Genomic DNA, 14,895 nt, shown 5'->3' with positions numbered 1-14,895 from the left:
CAACATGTGAAAGGAAAAAGGCTTTTATTGCTGCTCTTCATTATAGTTGGTTGGTCTTTAACAATGGACATTTACAACATGTAATCATTATATTTAACTTTTTTTGATATTTTATTTTTACATATTTCATAACTTCATTGTCATCAAGACATTGAATTTGAATCAAAACATCAAATTTTATTTCCCTTGTCCATTGTATATTACAATATAAAACAAAACAAAACAAGAACTTCTTTAATCAGCTAATTAATGTATCTACAAGCTCTTTAAACTATTACTGGATTTAATTAGGGTATGTTTAATTCAAAGAAGTCTAGAGCTGTGGTATATGATTATAATAGATTTGTACAGAAAAACATTATGTCTGAGGAAAAATTAAAATAAACTAAAAATCATCAAAAATTGTTAACCATCTTGAATTGTATACCTTCTCAAGACAAAAGTGAGTAAACATACTTCTCTGATTCATAGCATTGTTGCATTAGTCGAAATTTTATGTAAATTGTGGACATTTGGTTTAATTGTTTTTTTTTCAAATTACTTGAAATCTAAACAACAGATTTGTACCAAAAAAAAAAGAAAATACATACATTTCACTCAATAACCTTGATAATTTTAAGCTATTTAATATTAAATCAAATATTTTATGATATTAGAAAAAATCATTCACCAATGAATATTACCATGTTATAAATCCATTTTAATATTTCATTATTATAAAAAATTACATTTGTTGAAGTTTTACTGTGGTCCTGAACTTTGTTTATGCAGAATAAGTTCCTTAATGGCAATTGAGGACTTGTCAGGGGGAAAACTCGTGTTGATGAATATTCAGATAAGAGGAAAAGCTCAGAACTTGTGTGAAATGTGTAATGAAAATGTCAAATCTTTCAATTTTGTATAGACCCTATTGAAGTTGTGTGTGTAGGTTGTTTGTCAAACTTTTATTAATAATGCAATACAAAATAAATGACACAACAATGAAATATCTCCAACCCATCAACATACTAATACTTCAAATGTGTGCATCTTCAATACTGAACAAGGTATCAGACATAAATCAAATGTGCAGGTTATAACCTTAATCTAAGGCATATTGTGGTAAATTTAATCACTTTGTCAATCTTCATTGAACTTAATTCACTATGAGAGGATCATGGTTTTTTGTCTCGCCTGCAACGAAATTGCTGAGTGCGAGATAAAGGGATTACAATCTGGCAGTCTAAACTATTTGTATAAAGCTTTATATTTCAGAAGGTAGAAGACCTGGATGCTTCATACCTAGTATGTAGATGCCTTATGATACGATATTTCCGTCTGTCATATGTCCATTGTCCTTGACCTCATTTTCATTTTTCAGCTGCTGAATGAAAAAAAATTATAGTTTCTTTGTCATGTGAAATACTCACTTATTATTAGCAAAAGGAACACTATAATTGGTATATGGGATCCTTGCAAGGTATACATGTCTGTCAAACAGAGTTCACCTAACCTCATTTCATAGATCAGTGATCAAGGTTAAGTTTTTGTGGTCAATCCCGTGTCTCAGATACCATAAGCAATAGGTAGACCACTATATTTGGTGTATTGAATGATTGTAAGGTGTACTTGTCAAGGTTTCATCTGACCTTCACCTCATTTTCATGGTTCATTGATAAAAGCTAAGTTTTGGTGGTTTGGTCTGTTTCTCAAATATTACTGTATAAGCAATTGATCAGCTATATTTGGTGTATGGTATGATTGTAAGTGAACAGGTTTCATCTGACCTTTACCTCATTATTATGGTTCATTGGACAATGTTAATTTTTTGTGGTTTGGTCTTTTTCTCAGATACTATAAGAAATAGATCAGCTGTATTTGGTGTATGGTATGATTGTAATGTGTACATGTCTGTCTGGCAGGGTTTATCTGACCTTGACCTCATTTTCATGGTTTATTGATCAATGTTAATTTTTCATAGTTATGTCTGCTTCCAAGATACTATAAGCAATAAGTCAACTATATTTGGTGTCACAGTGGAATGATTGCATGGTGAACATGTTGTCTGGCAGGGCTCATCTGACCTTGACCCCACTTTTGTGGTTCATTGGTCAATGTTCACTTTTCATAATTAGGTCTGTTTCTTAGATGATATAAACAATAGACTCACTATATTTGATGTATGGTATTATTGTATAAAGTTGAACATGTCTGCCTGGCATCTGACTGGATATGACCTAGAACTCATGTCCATAAATAATATTAAATGTATGTGATACCTGTAGTAAAACATTCATATTCCAGACTTCTAACATAAATTCAATAACAATATGTAAAGCAAATGAGACACTTCAGCATGTGCACTTTTGTTTTATTTTCAAGTGATTTGTACAATAAAAACGCTAAATTCTATAATTCTTAATAACTGAATGCTTCAGGAGAGGATGACCTCTTTGCACAATGTTGATGATTGGGACAGCTTTTGCCATCACTTGGCGTCCGGCGATGTCCGGCGTCGACGTCTGTCCGGTGTAAACTATTTCAAACATCTTCTCCTTTGAAACTACTGAACCAATTCCAACCAAACTTAAGCTGAATGATCCTTAGGGTATCTAGAATAAAGTTTGTGTTTTATTTTCTGTTTCGTCAAAAATAATGGCTGCCATGGCTAAAAATAGAACATAGGGTAAAATGCAGTTTTTAACTTATATCTCAAAAACTAAAGCATTTAGAGCAAATCAGACAAGAAGTTAAAGTATTTATTAAGTCAAGGTCTACCTGCCCTGAAATTATCAGCCAAATTGGGTATCTGATTTTTAGGTTATTGCCCCTGAATTGATGATTTTAAGGAAATTTTGCAGTTTTCGGTTATTATCTTGAATATTATTATAGATAAAGATAAACAGCAAAAATGTTCAGCAAAGTAAGATCTACAAATAAGTTTTATATGACCAAAATTGTCAATTGACCCCTTAAGGAGTTATTGTTCTTTAAAGACAATTTAATCTAATCTAGTTTGCTTACTTTAAAAAATCTTCTCATTTGAAACTGCTGAATCAATTTTAGCCAAACTTGGGCTGAATGAGTTTCAGAGTATCTTGTTTAAATTTTGTATTTTATTTCCTTGTATGTCAAGAAACATAGCCACTATGGCTAAAATGGAACATAGGGGTAAAATGCATTTTTTTGCTTTTGAAGAAAATATAACAGATACAAAGAACATTTAAATGGCATTTTTAAGCCACTCATTAATATATATTGAAAAGCAAAAATAATCATTGATGAAAGATTTAAGCAAAAAATTACAGGTGAGCGATTCAGGCTCTTGAGAGTCTCTTGTTTGGGTTAAAATATAAATTTTAAGAGTTTTTTGTCACCTACCCATGTTGGGGACATAGCAATATTGGGTGTTCCTCAGTCTTTTCTTGTATTGTAAGCACTCTTACATGTACAATTCTTACTAGTTTTTTATAAAATGTATGTCAAAGTTTTATATCCGCAATGTTTTGGAAGAATTAATTAAATGTTAATTAGCTTTTATTTAATTGATTAAGAGTTATGTCCCTTGGAAATATAAATCATCAGGAAAAATGTATTGTAAGTGTTCTCAAATCTACATTTCTTGTAGGATTGTAATGAAATTGATATCAAAGGTTTTTATAAGCAATGTTTGGGCTGAATTAAAAAAAAAAAGCAGCACTTCTCAATTTATTTGAGTTATGTCCTATGGAAATGGAAATTGAATATTTAGTGCTCTCAAGTCAACATTACTTGTCAGATTTTTATGAATTTATATCAAAGTTTTATTTCAGATCTGTAAAAGATTTTTAGGGAGGAAGGTTTTGTCAATTACCTCTTCATGCAAACCAGAGTTTAATTCAATTTATCACATATTTGTTTTCTCTTTTACAGTCTTTGTACATTATACTACGCTGTATTTGAACATTAAGGATACTGTACCCTTTTTTGTATCAATGCTAAACATATGGAAATTATATAAAAAAATCCACAGCCTTTCCCCTTGTACTCCTGTATTTGACAATTTGGTGCTTAATTAACAGTTAAACAAGTACCGGTTTATGAATAAAGTAATTGCATGAACCCCTGAGGGTTCACGCATATATATTAATTGATGTTGTAGTCTTTCGGAATACCCGAAATGCCTATTGTCTTTTTGGAATACATCTGTTCTTTTCTGTGGCCACCTGCATAATAGGTAATTAATTGACCTAATGAATATGTATAAGCGTCTTACAGTCGCTAAAGAGATAAGTGTTAATCGAGACTGATTGATATTTTACATCAGTAGTTAATTGAATTATAGTCGCATATGTTAAGTTTTCTGAAATACAAATTGTGTAAACATTAGACATTAGATTTTAAAGCGTAAAAATTACTGTCAATGGTTAGGCGTTTTTAAGATATTAAAACTGAGCCATTTTAGCGAAATTAAAAAAGAGCTAAGTCCGTTTATGAAGTAATTAAGGAGTTTTTAAAAATTGTTCCTATTTTAATTAAAATAGCAAAAATGGAATTATTATAATCATATTATTTAATTGGTAAAATATTGGAACAACATATCTTTTATCATTATCATAATACAAATTGAAATAAAAAGACAATATATTAAAGAAAAACAAACTGAGCTTACTGTTCGGTGTGAGCCAAGGCTCCGTGTTGAAGACCGTACTGTGACCTATAATGGTTTACTTTTATAAATTTTGACTTGGATGGAGAGTTGTCTCATTGGCACTCATACCACATCTTCTTATATCTATGAACCTTAATTTAAAGAATTGTTGAGATGTGTAAAATGCAGATATGAGATGCTACAACGAAACATTTCATTTTTTAATAAACATTTAACTTATTAAATATTTTTAGCAGTTTGATGATGATTTGAAAGAATAATTAAATTTTAGGACTTGATGTCTGAGATTTTGGATAATAGAAAAGTTGATTATGCATAAATTATGCAATAGCAGGAGTGAAATATTAATACAGGGTCAGAGATAAAATAAAGATTGTCTTTTATAGGGACTGAGTGATGATAGATACAGTCAGAGATAAGATAATGAATTTCTATTTATATTAATTAAGGCTCTACATTTGTATCAAAATATAAATAAGGGAAAAAAGGCAATAATTAGAATAAAAGACAACACAATGAAATCAGGCAGTTAGTTTTCTTGTATGAATTGTTTTACATTTATCATTTCGGGGCATTTTGTAGCTTACTATGTGGTATGGGGTTTGTTCATTGTTAAAGGCCGTATGGTGACAATACGCCACTTAGTCTCTGGTGGAGATTTGTCTCATTGGCAATCATACCACATCTTCCTTTTTTATACTTAATCTTATTTTAAAATACTAGTCAACCCTGAAAATTATGACAAAATTTAAAGGCACCATTTAGGTGTGTTAAATGCAGAAATTATATGTCATATCAAAACAGTTCATAAATGAATATGCGTTTGAGTCCATAAAATAATTTTATAGATATGAAATGATTTACAGACACTGAGTGATATTTTTTGGAGTTAATTGAGGTGATGACTCTCTATTTATTTAAAACTTATACATAAATTAGACCGTTAGTTTTCTTGTTTGAATTGTTTTACATTTGTCATTTCGGGACCTTTTATCACTGACTTTGCGGTATGGGATTTGCTCATTGTTGAAAGCTGTACTGTGACCAATAGTTGTTAATTTCTGTGTCAGTTGGTCTCTTGTGGAGAGTTGTCTCATTGGCAATCATACCACATCTTCTTATTTTTATATGAAGTAAACAAAAATATTGTCTGAACTATTTTCAAACTGGCTACAAAAACTAATAATCATGATTCATTTCATTAAACTTCTTTACAACAAAGACTGTTACATTTCGACTTCAGCAAGGAAGCTACCTCTATTATCTGATCTTTCATTCCAAACATGCATTTAGGTTCACGATTGCATTTCTTTTTTTTTAAAGAAAGCAACTTTTTAGTAAAATAAGTATAACAAAAGAGTGCACATGCTGAAATGTCTCGTCTGCTTTACTGACCATTGATTTTATGTTGATAGTCCTAAATATATATACAATATATGTACATTGTCGGAAAATATAAAATTTATTTGTATGAGCTTTAGAAACAGGACGAAAAGCGAGTCTCGCCGAGCTTTTCTCCTGTTTCGCAGCGAGTACAAATAATTTTTATATTTTCCGACAATGTACATATATTGTTTTTATCCTGAAATTTACATCCAACACTTGAAACTTTAGTTGTTAAAATCTAAATCATTGTCTCTAATTTTTCAAAGAAATCGACATAGTTTAAACGCGGACCGCGAAGAGGACCCAAAAATGAACTGGTACGCAAAAAGAAATATCCACATTACCGCTTGCTCAACTTGGAAGAGGGGTAACAGGAGACTTTATTTGTACAAGATAAAGCAAAAAATTATTTGTATACCTGTTACTTGTACAATAGTTGGCTGATTGCAGGATAAAAAGCTTTACTTCAAGTATCACATAATCTTAACATGATCCAAGAAAATGAGGTCAAGGCCAGATAAACCAAACCGAAAATACATGTACACCTTACAATCATTCCATACACCAAACAAGGTTGACCTATTTCCTATAGTTTCTTAAAAACAAACTTAACCAGGAAAACTTAACATTGACCAATGAACCTCGAAAATGAGGTCAAGGTCAGGTGAACCATGCCAGACCGACATGTACACCTTACAATCAATCTTATGCATTAAATATAGTTGACATATTGCTTATAGTATCTAAGAAACAAATTTAGCCAAGAAAACTTAACAATGACCAATGAACCATGAAAATATGGTCAAGATCAATGATACCTGCCAGACAGACATATACACCTTACAATCATTCAATACACCAAATATAGTTGATCTACTGCTTATAGTGTAAGAAAAACAGACCAAAACATAAAACGTAAATATATAAGTCAGTGAAAAAGTTATTGAGGTTCTTGAAGTAGAAGAAACAACACTTCTATCTTGTGAAAGGATAAGACCGGGACGAGCCATAAAAAACAAGACATTTGATCGATTTCTTTTAAAGTGAGCTTCCTATACATTAGTTTTTCATGTTTAGGGCGGGAGTCAAGAGAAATGGGGCGGGAGAAAGGAGAAGAGGGGCGGGAGAAAGGAGAGAAGGGAGAAAGGTACCCCCCTGTCCGCCCCCTCGGCACTTTGTCAAAAGCTTTGGAGAAGTCAAGCAGGATGATGTCTGTCTGTTCTCCTTGGTCTAAATTCTTGCCAATTTCATCTAGTGTTATCAGGAGTTGGGTTTCGCAAGATCTTTTTGCTCTGAAACCGTGTTGATGGTCACATAGGATCTGGTGGTGGTCAAAGTGATCCATGATGGTGCTGTGAACAATATGTTCCAATAGTTTGCAGCAGATCGAAGTCAATGAGACTGGTCGATCGTTTGAGGATTTGTGTTTTTCACCTTTTTTGAAGACTGGTACAATGTTGGCAGCTCGCCAGTCGTCACGTGAAAACTGTCTGACAGGCACAAGGACCTTGCAAGGTATGCGCATACTAAATACAGTTAACCTATTACTCATAATAAGAGAGAAATTAACATTACAAAAAATCTTAACTTTTTTTCAAGTAGTCACTGAACCATGAAAATGAGGTCAAGGACATTGGACATATGACAGACGGAAACTTCATAACATAAGGCATCTATTCTAAAAGTATGAAGCATCCATGTCTTCTTCTTCTTCCAGTAAGCGGCCACCGTCAACTGGTTGACTATCCTGCAACATTCTAAAATATAAAGCTTTTAAGAAGTTAGTTAACGCCGCCGCCGGATCACTATCCCTATGTCGAGCTTTCTGCGACAGAAGTCGCAGGCTCGACAAAAATGGACTTATTCAAGTACACCTCCTAACGTGCGCTCGACTTCTGTGACTCAACACGAGTTTTTTTTTTATTGTAAATGTTGTTTTACTTAAAGACTATTTGTAGGCAATAAATGCTAGCACACCATGAACAAACAAGTAATAATCCATATTTACAATGTTATAACGAAAATCTCTGTAATAAAGTCTGTGGGTTTTTTTTCCAAAATTCTTGGCTTTATTTGCCACCAATTCCCCATTTGAAAATGAGAGATATAAAATCTGTTTATAAATAAAACTCTTAAGAACTATTAAAATTAATTATGTAGTAGAGAATTGATAAGAAGTAGTGGATTCGTAAACGATAATCAACGAGCGACTTTAGTCGCAAGTTGATTATCGTTTCCGAATCCACTACTTCTTATCAATTCTCTATCTTAACCCATTTCTAGTAAAACGACTGTCTGTTTTATTCTATAATAGCTGGAAATGATTATATCCACACGGTTCGCATCTATATTTGGACATTTGACAAGTTAACATAAGTTTAAGATAACTTAAATGGGATGTAAGCTCCCCTTTTTAACACCAGATTTTATTTTTGTATAAACATATTTCATTTAATGTTTAATCATTACAAATTATTTAAATTGAATAGATTTTGGTATATTTAATTTATTCAAAAAGACATATATTAATATACAGAATTTATTTATCTTGTTTTGAAAAGTTAAAAAAATTTAATTACCAAAATTTAGAACCTTCAAAATCTAAATATATAATATTTAGCAACTTGATTTGGTATATTGAAGACTGAACACCGTTAAGCCGTTCTTAGTCAAATAAATATTATTAGCGTTGGTGCCATACATCTGCCATTTCTTAATGCTCAAATTCGTGTTGCTTTCCTAAAGTATTAAAATTATGTGCTTACGATTTAAAATGAACTATATTTAAATTATGTTTAAACTGTTTCCGTTTCATTTAGTTAAGATTATTTTAACGTTATTACATTTGGCATATATCGTTCACCGGTCAATACACTTGTTTTATCTGTTGTACGCATTCTGAATCCCCATCAAAATTGCTCTTGCTACGAATGTACAATGAATAATTATGCTAATTTTATAAACTTACCTTCAAGCTGTTCATAGACGTGATCGTCTAGCCGTTGGTAACGAACGTCATAACGGTGATATTAACAGTGCAAAGTTCGAACCTTGTATCCGGAATGAAATTTTTCATTGTAATTTTTTTCTGGACCAAAATATTGTTTGAATCCTAGAACATGTAGAAGTATTGTATATTTCATTTTCATACAATGGCGATGATTTTGTTTCTGTTTTTACTGTCAAAGAAGTAGTTTTAACCCATTTCTTAAAAAAAAAATAACACCCAAAATAAAACAAATTCAATAAACATGAACACACCAAGATATATTTATTTCATTAGATTACAAAAGCGAATTATCAATGAGACAGAAATACAGTTAAATGACATGTATTGACAAGTAAGCGCTTTAAGAGTACTATTCATATAATGATTGATGTCAGCCATCGTGGTCTAGTGGTATCATGCATAGACTGAAGACTCTATTGATTATGAAGAAATTACGCGCGGGTTCGAATCCTACACATGCCACTCGTTTTTGAGAGGATAAAAGATCGTAAGTTAAAGGTTTAAAGTTATAATATAAGTTCTATTAAGTTAATACTGTGGTCAGTGGATTCTTAAAAAATAATCTGCAGTAAGAACAATAGACTGACGTCAGAGAAATGGGTTAATAAGTAAAAAAGAAATAGGCTGAAGAAAACACATATCACTATCTTTTATTAAACAACGGCAAAGTAACACGGTAGGTATAGTGTCCGGCTAGGATCGTGGTTTTTCGAGTGATTTGATCGGGGTTTTTTCGAGTGTGACCACTTTTTTTCGAGTGAATATGATCAAAAATGTAAACAAACAGACTTACTTTCTGAAAAGACGTGATATAGAAGCTTGAGTTTAATATACAAGGATATACAAGGTGTGTTAGTATTTGAGATAAAAAGATATTATCAATCCGACATTATTTTTCGTTCAAAAAGTTGAATTTAGCCTTACAATGCGTTTATTCCAAAAAACAGAATAAAGCCATTTTTATACACATACCAATGAAAACGTCGATGGAAATGCATACCTGGAATCCATATATCCTTAGATATACAGACACTTTACAAAAATTCTTGTTGTTGCATTGAAAAACGATATTTTGGACTAAATTCATTTCTATGTGTTCGGGTTTTTTCGAGAGCAGTCCGGGCTTTTTCGAGTGCGTCCGTGTTTTATCGGCGAGTGATTATACAAATTTCCTATAGCTTAGAATGTTGTGTGTCAGTGTATTTACGTTTAAAAACAATAAAAAAGGGTTCAAATTGTGTACTTTTTAAGGCACGAAACCAATGCATTCATCAGTTTAATAAAGGTGTACTAACACTTAGACTTTATAAACAAGTATCAGCCATCTGTATATATTGTTGTTTGTCACATCTAATAAATTACATGTACAGTATATATTCATGATGTCAACAATCTAATGTAAGCATAGACAATTTTGAGTGAGACGTACGTACAAAGAGTGAATTAAGCTGATGAATTATTCATTTCATTGTTAACTACTAGTATATATGAAATTTAATTCATATGTTATTGTCAATGGGAATAAAAACTGGTCGGATAAAGTGTCTTTTAGTAGAATATTTTGTATTACATATAAAAAAAGAAGATAATGAGACAACTCTCCACAAAAGACCAAATGACACAAAAATTAACAACTATAGCTCACCGTACGGCCTTCAACAATGAGCAAAGCCCATACCGCATAGTCATCGGCAGCTATAAAAGGCCTCGAAATGACAAATGTAAAACAATTCAAACGAGAAAGCTAACGGCCTAATTTATGTAAAAAAAATAAACGAAAAACAAATATGTACACATCAACAAACGACAACCACTGAATAACAGGCTCCTGACTTGGGACAGGCACATACATACAGAATGTGGCGGGGTTAAACATGTTAGCGGGATCCCAACCCTCCCCCTAACCAGGCGCGTAGCTGCCTTTACGCAAAAAATCATTTGCTTGCACATTTTGTCACAAAAAAAAAATAATTCTGAAATTAAATTACGAATGAGTAGGAAGACAGGTCAACCGGGCTAACTATCCAGCTGACACTCCAAGTCAATATTGGAAGCGAGCCTTGTATTTCTCCTTTCTTGACTATTTCATTGAAGAACTCACAGGACGTTTACTGGATAATTCTGATCGTTTTCAAGGCCAGAACCTTAATTTCAATTAAATACCTGCACGTTTGGAATCTTTGACAGCAGAGTGTATAGACAAAATATACGAAACATTTAGACACGACTTGAAGGACAATCAAGAAACCTTCAACTCCGAGGTAAAGAGATGGCAGAGACGCTGGTCGGGTCCAGATGTTATGGAGTAGCCCAAATCTCTGATGTCGTCTCTAGCAGTGACTAAAAAGAAACTATATCCTTCAATAGTTTGCAATCGTGTCAATCTTAGTTACAATGCCAGTAACTACATCAACAACTGAACGGTCATTTAGTGCATTACGGCGACTTAAAACTTATCCCCGTTCAACCATGGTATAGGACAGACTATCTTCGTTGGCGCTCATACATGTTCACAGAGAAATGAATATCGACACCGAGAGAGTTCTGCAATCTTTTGCCTTGGCAAAAAATAGATATATGGACTTTGGATATTAACTTTACTTAAAGTCTTACATGAGTATTAACATTTAATAATACAGGCTCAATACAATAACCTTGAAAACATCTAAGATTTATATCCCTCACTTATAAGTCAAGACTTAAAAGTCGCCGTTTGATTTCGTATTCCCATTGTCCGTTCGTCCAAAAGACTATTAATTCACCTTGGGTATCTGTGTCCCAAGTGACCTTCTACCGTTGTCGTAGAAACCTCAGGCTCCTTTGATTCGAAAATGACCTTAGTGAGAAACGCTACGGTCGGGTGTCTTGCAAGAAGCAGGACCTGCTAACCCTTCCGGAGCACTGGAGGTCGCCACATTTTTTTTCGGGGTTCGTGTTTTTTTTTATCTGTATTTAGTTTTCAATATTGAATGTTTTTGTTTGTTCTTTTGTGTCTTATCTGTTCCCGGGTTGGTCATGTGTCCATTGATTGCCCTTCTATTGATAAACGCTTCGGTTGACTTGTCGACTGATCTTCCCGTTTTATAAAATTTATTTTATATTTGAAAACAACCATGTTAATAAGGAGTAATGTGAATTTCATAAGCATGGCATACCTGGAAAATGACCGAAAAATTATCATTTTCTGCATAAAAAGGTCCCAAAATATTTTTCGCATCGCTCCGCTCGGCGATACAAGACTTATGCTTGCACTTTATTTTAGGCCGACTACGCCCCTGCTAACCTGGGACAGTGGTGTAACAGTACAACATAAGAACGAACTATAAAAATCAGCTGAAAAAGGCTTAACTCATCAGATGGATACAAATAGAAATACATCTAACAAAAACAAATGCATTTTTCTGATTCTTCTCTGCTGTCCAGTAGGTTTCTTACTCCGTTTTTTAATAAACAGCTGCGCCATGGGCGCATGATACGCTTGATATCAAACTCGCCGGAGCATCGTTTAATATTATATTGATATTAAATAACTCGAGTTGATATCAAGCGATATCCATTATCACTCGTTATGAAACCTATAAATAATTTCTCAATGTCATATAAAAAATTTATAAAAAAAAAACTAAAAGGGAGGTAACCTTAATCTATATAAAGCAGTCACCAAAGTTTCATGAAAACTCCTCAAAGCACTTTAAAAATATTGTCCGAAAACTGTAAAATCACCCCTTTTTAGCTCACCTGGCCCTAAAGGGTCAAGTGAACTTTTCTCATCACTTGGCGTCCGTCGTTGTCCGTCGTCGTCCGTTAACTTTACATTGTGTCGTCCCGTGATGCTCAGATATATACGTCTAGAGTTTTAATTGCTGTTGAACAGATCACAATCTGAGCAGCTTAATAACTGTATTTTAATGTTAAAGATAGCGGATCATGTGCAACGCAAACATTTTTTACAGAAATCTTCTCCTCTAATAATTATGGAACAAGTTCATTATAGATAGAGATAACTGTAAACAGAAAGAATGTGCAGTAAAGTAAGATCTACAAACAAGTCACCATCACCAAAACACAGAATTTTGTCATGAATTATATTCTTGTCTTTAATGTAGAAGAGTGTCCATTGTTTAATATGCACTGCAGCACATAGACCAAGGTGAGCGACACAGGCTCTTTAGAGCCTCTAGTTTGTTAAATAAAATCCTATAACTCGAAAACGTAAAATCTGAAATTTATAAAATTCGAAAGGGAGGATAACTCAATAGAAAAAAAAAATCAACGAAGTTTCATGTAAATTGGTTACAGCGTTTTTGAGTTTTGTCCGACATGCTGACGACGGACGGACAACGGTATACCATAATACGTTCCGTATAAAAACTCCGGGGTTCACCACGAAAAATATTAATAACTGTGACAACAAAAATACCATAAAATGAAGTTGAAAAGATTATGAGTCTTCTGCACTATGTTCTTAAGACCTTTTTATAAAGGATCCAATAATTTCTAATTTAACACTGGAAAGTTGTGATAGAACGTTTTCCGAACAGAAAAATTGCATTAAATTGAAAAAGGTTAATTTTGATCAACGTAGTTATATGTTTTGGTGATTTATTGAGAATATATGATACTTTCATCAAGGATTTGTATATTCTCACTATACAAATCCTTGCTTTCATTCATTAAATTACATTTATATACTTGAAAAGTAATTTTTTAAAGTCAGAAATAACTTTTTTCTTATTAAAATTTTCGTTAAAAAACGCGGACCATTTGTTTAAAAACCCGGACGGTTTCACAGTTCCTCTCGAAAAAGCCCGGACAATACCAAACACTGAATTTAATGGTTAAATACAAGGAAATTGTGCTTCTTTGTTACTCAAAACATGTATAGTATTCAAAATAAGATGGGTAGTCACGTAAAAAACTACTATAATTACGAATTATATAGTAATTAATTGACCTGATCGCATGTTTTATCAGTCGAAAAAGCCCGATTTACACTCGAAAAAAATGGACAGATTCACTCGAAAACAACGATCCACGCCGGACACTATACCTACCGTGAGTAAATACGGGGATGTTCAAAGGGAAAACGGTACTATTTATTCTGCCATAGTCGACAATACTAACGCTTTCTAAATTTACCCCTTTTTATAATAAAAACCTGGACAAAACAGTTATGTGTGGTGTTAGTACTTTATTACTCTGTTTTAAAAATTGCAGCCAAATAGTATCATGACCAACTTCCAACGGAGCTTGTTTATGTTATCCATGCCCACCGTCATTTTACATTAAATTTATGAAATTTTGGAAGTCTTTTCGAATAATTCTCTAGAAAATATTTCAATGGGTTTCAAAATTTATATTGTAAATATACACACTGCAGTTATTCATAGATAAATAAAAAAAATATATTGTACCCTTACATCCAATCACAGCGCTCCTAACCTGACTTCCTTCACCTGCCTTGGGTACACAAAAGGCCAACCTAATGCTAGGAAAATGTAATAGTACCGTTTTCCCTATACTGTGACATAAGGATATAAAGAATTCTTATGACACCATTAATGCTATACTGGGTTATTGTGAAAACCTTGGCTATAATAAATTCTTGTATGTCCCCATTACCTAAAGAAACATGGACCATTTCATGTCCCCACCCCTATATGCTGGTTTACCTCTTTCTGTACTTCTTTCAGATAAGGCTTAATAAACAACCTGTATCCAATCATATCTTATCTTATTTAAAAAGAATAATAAACAGTACCATTCAAACAGATAAAAATGACAATTCCATTCAATTTGTATTCCATTTATCCAAAATTTACAACATAAGCACAAATTCAAGATTTTTCATACTAATCTCCATTCCATG

This window comes from Mytilus californianus, unplaced genomic scaffold, assembly GCF_021869535.1.
Source record: "Mytilus californianus isolate M0D057914Y unplaced genomic scaffold, xbMytCali1.0.p SCAF_3, whole genome shotgun sequence".
In the NCBI taxonomy this organism is placed as follows: Eukaryota; Metazoa; Mollusca; class Bivalvia; order Mytilida; family Mytilidae; genus Mytilus; species Mytilus californianus.
The sequence above is the reverse complement of the archived record's forward strand: the minus strand, read 5'-3'. Positions refer to the sequence as shown.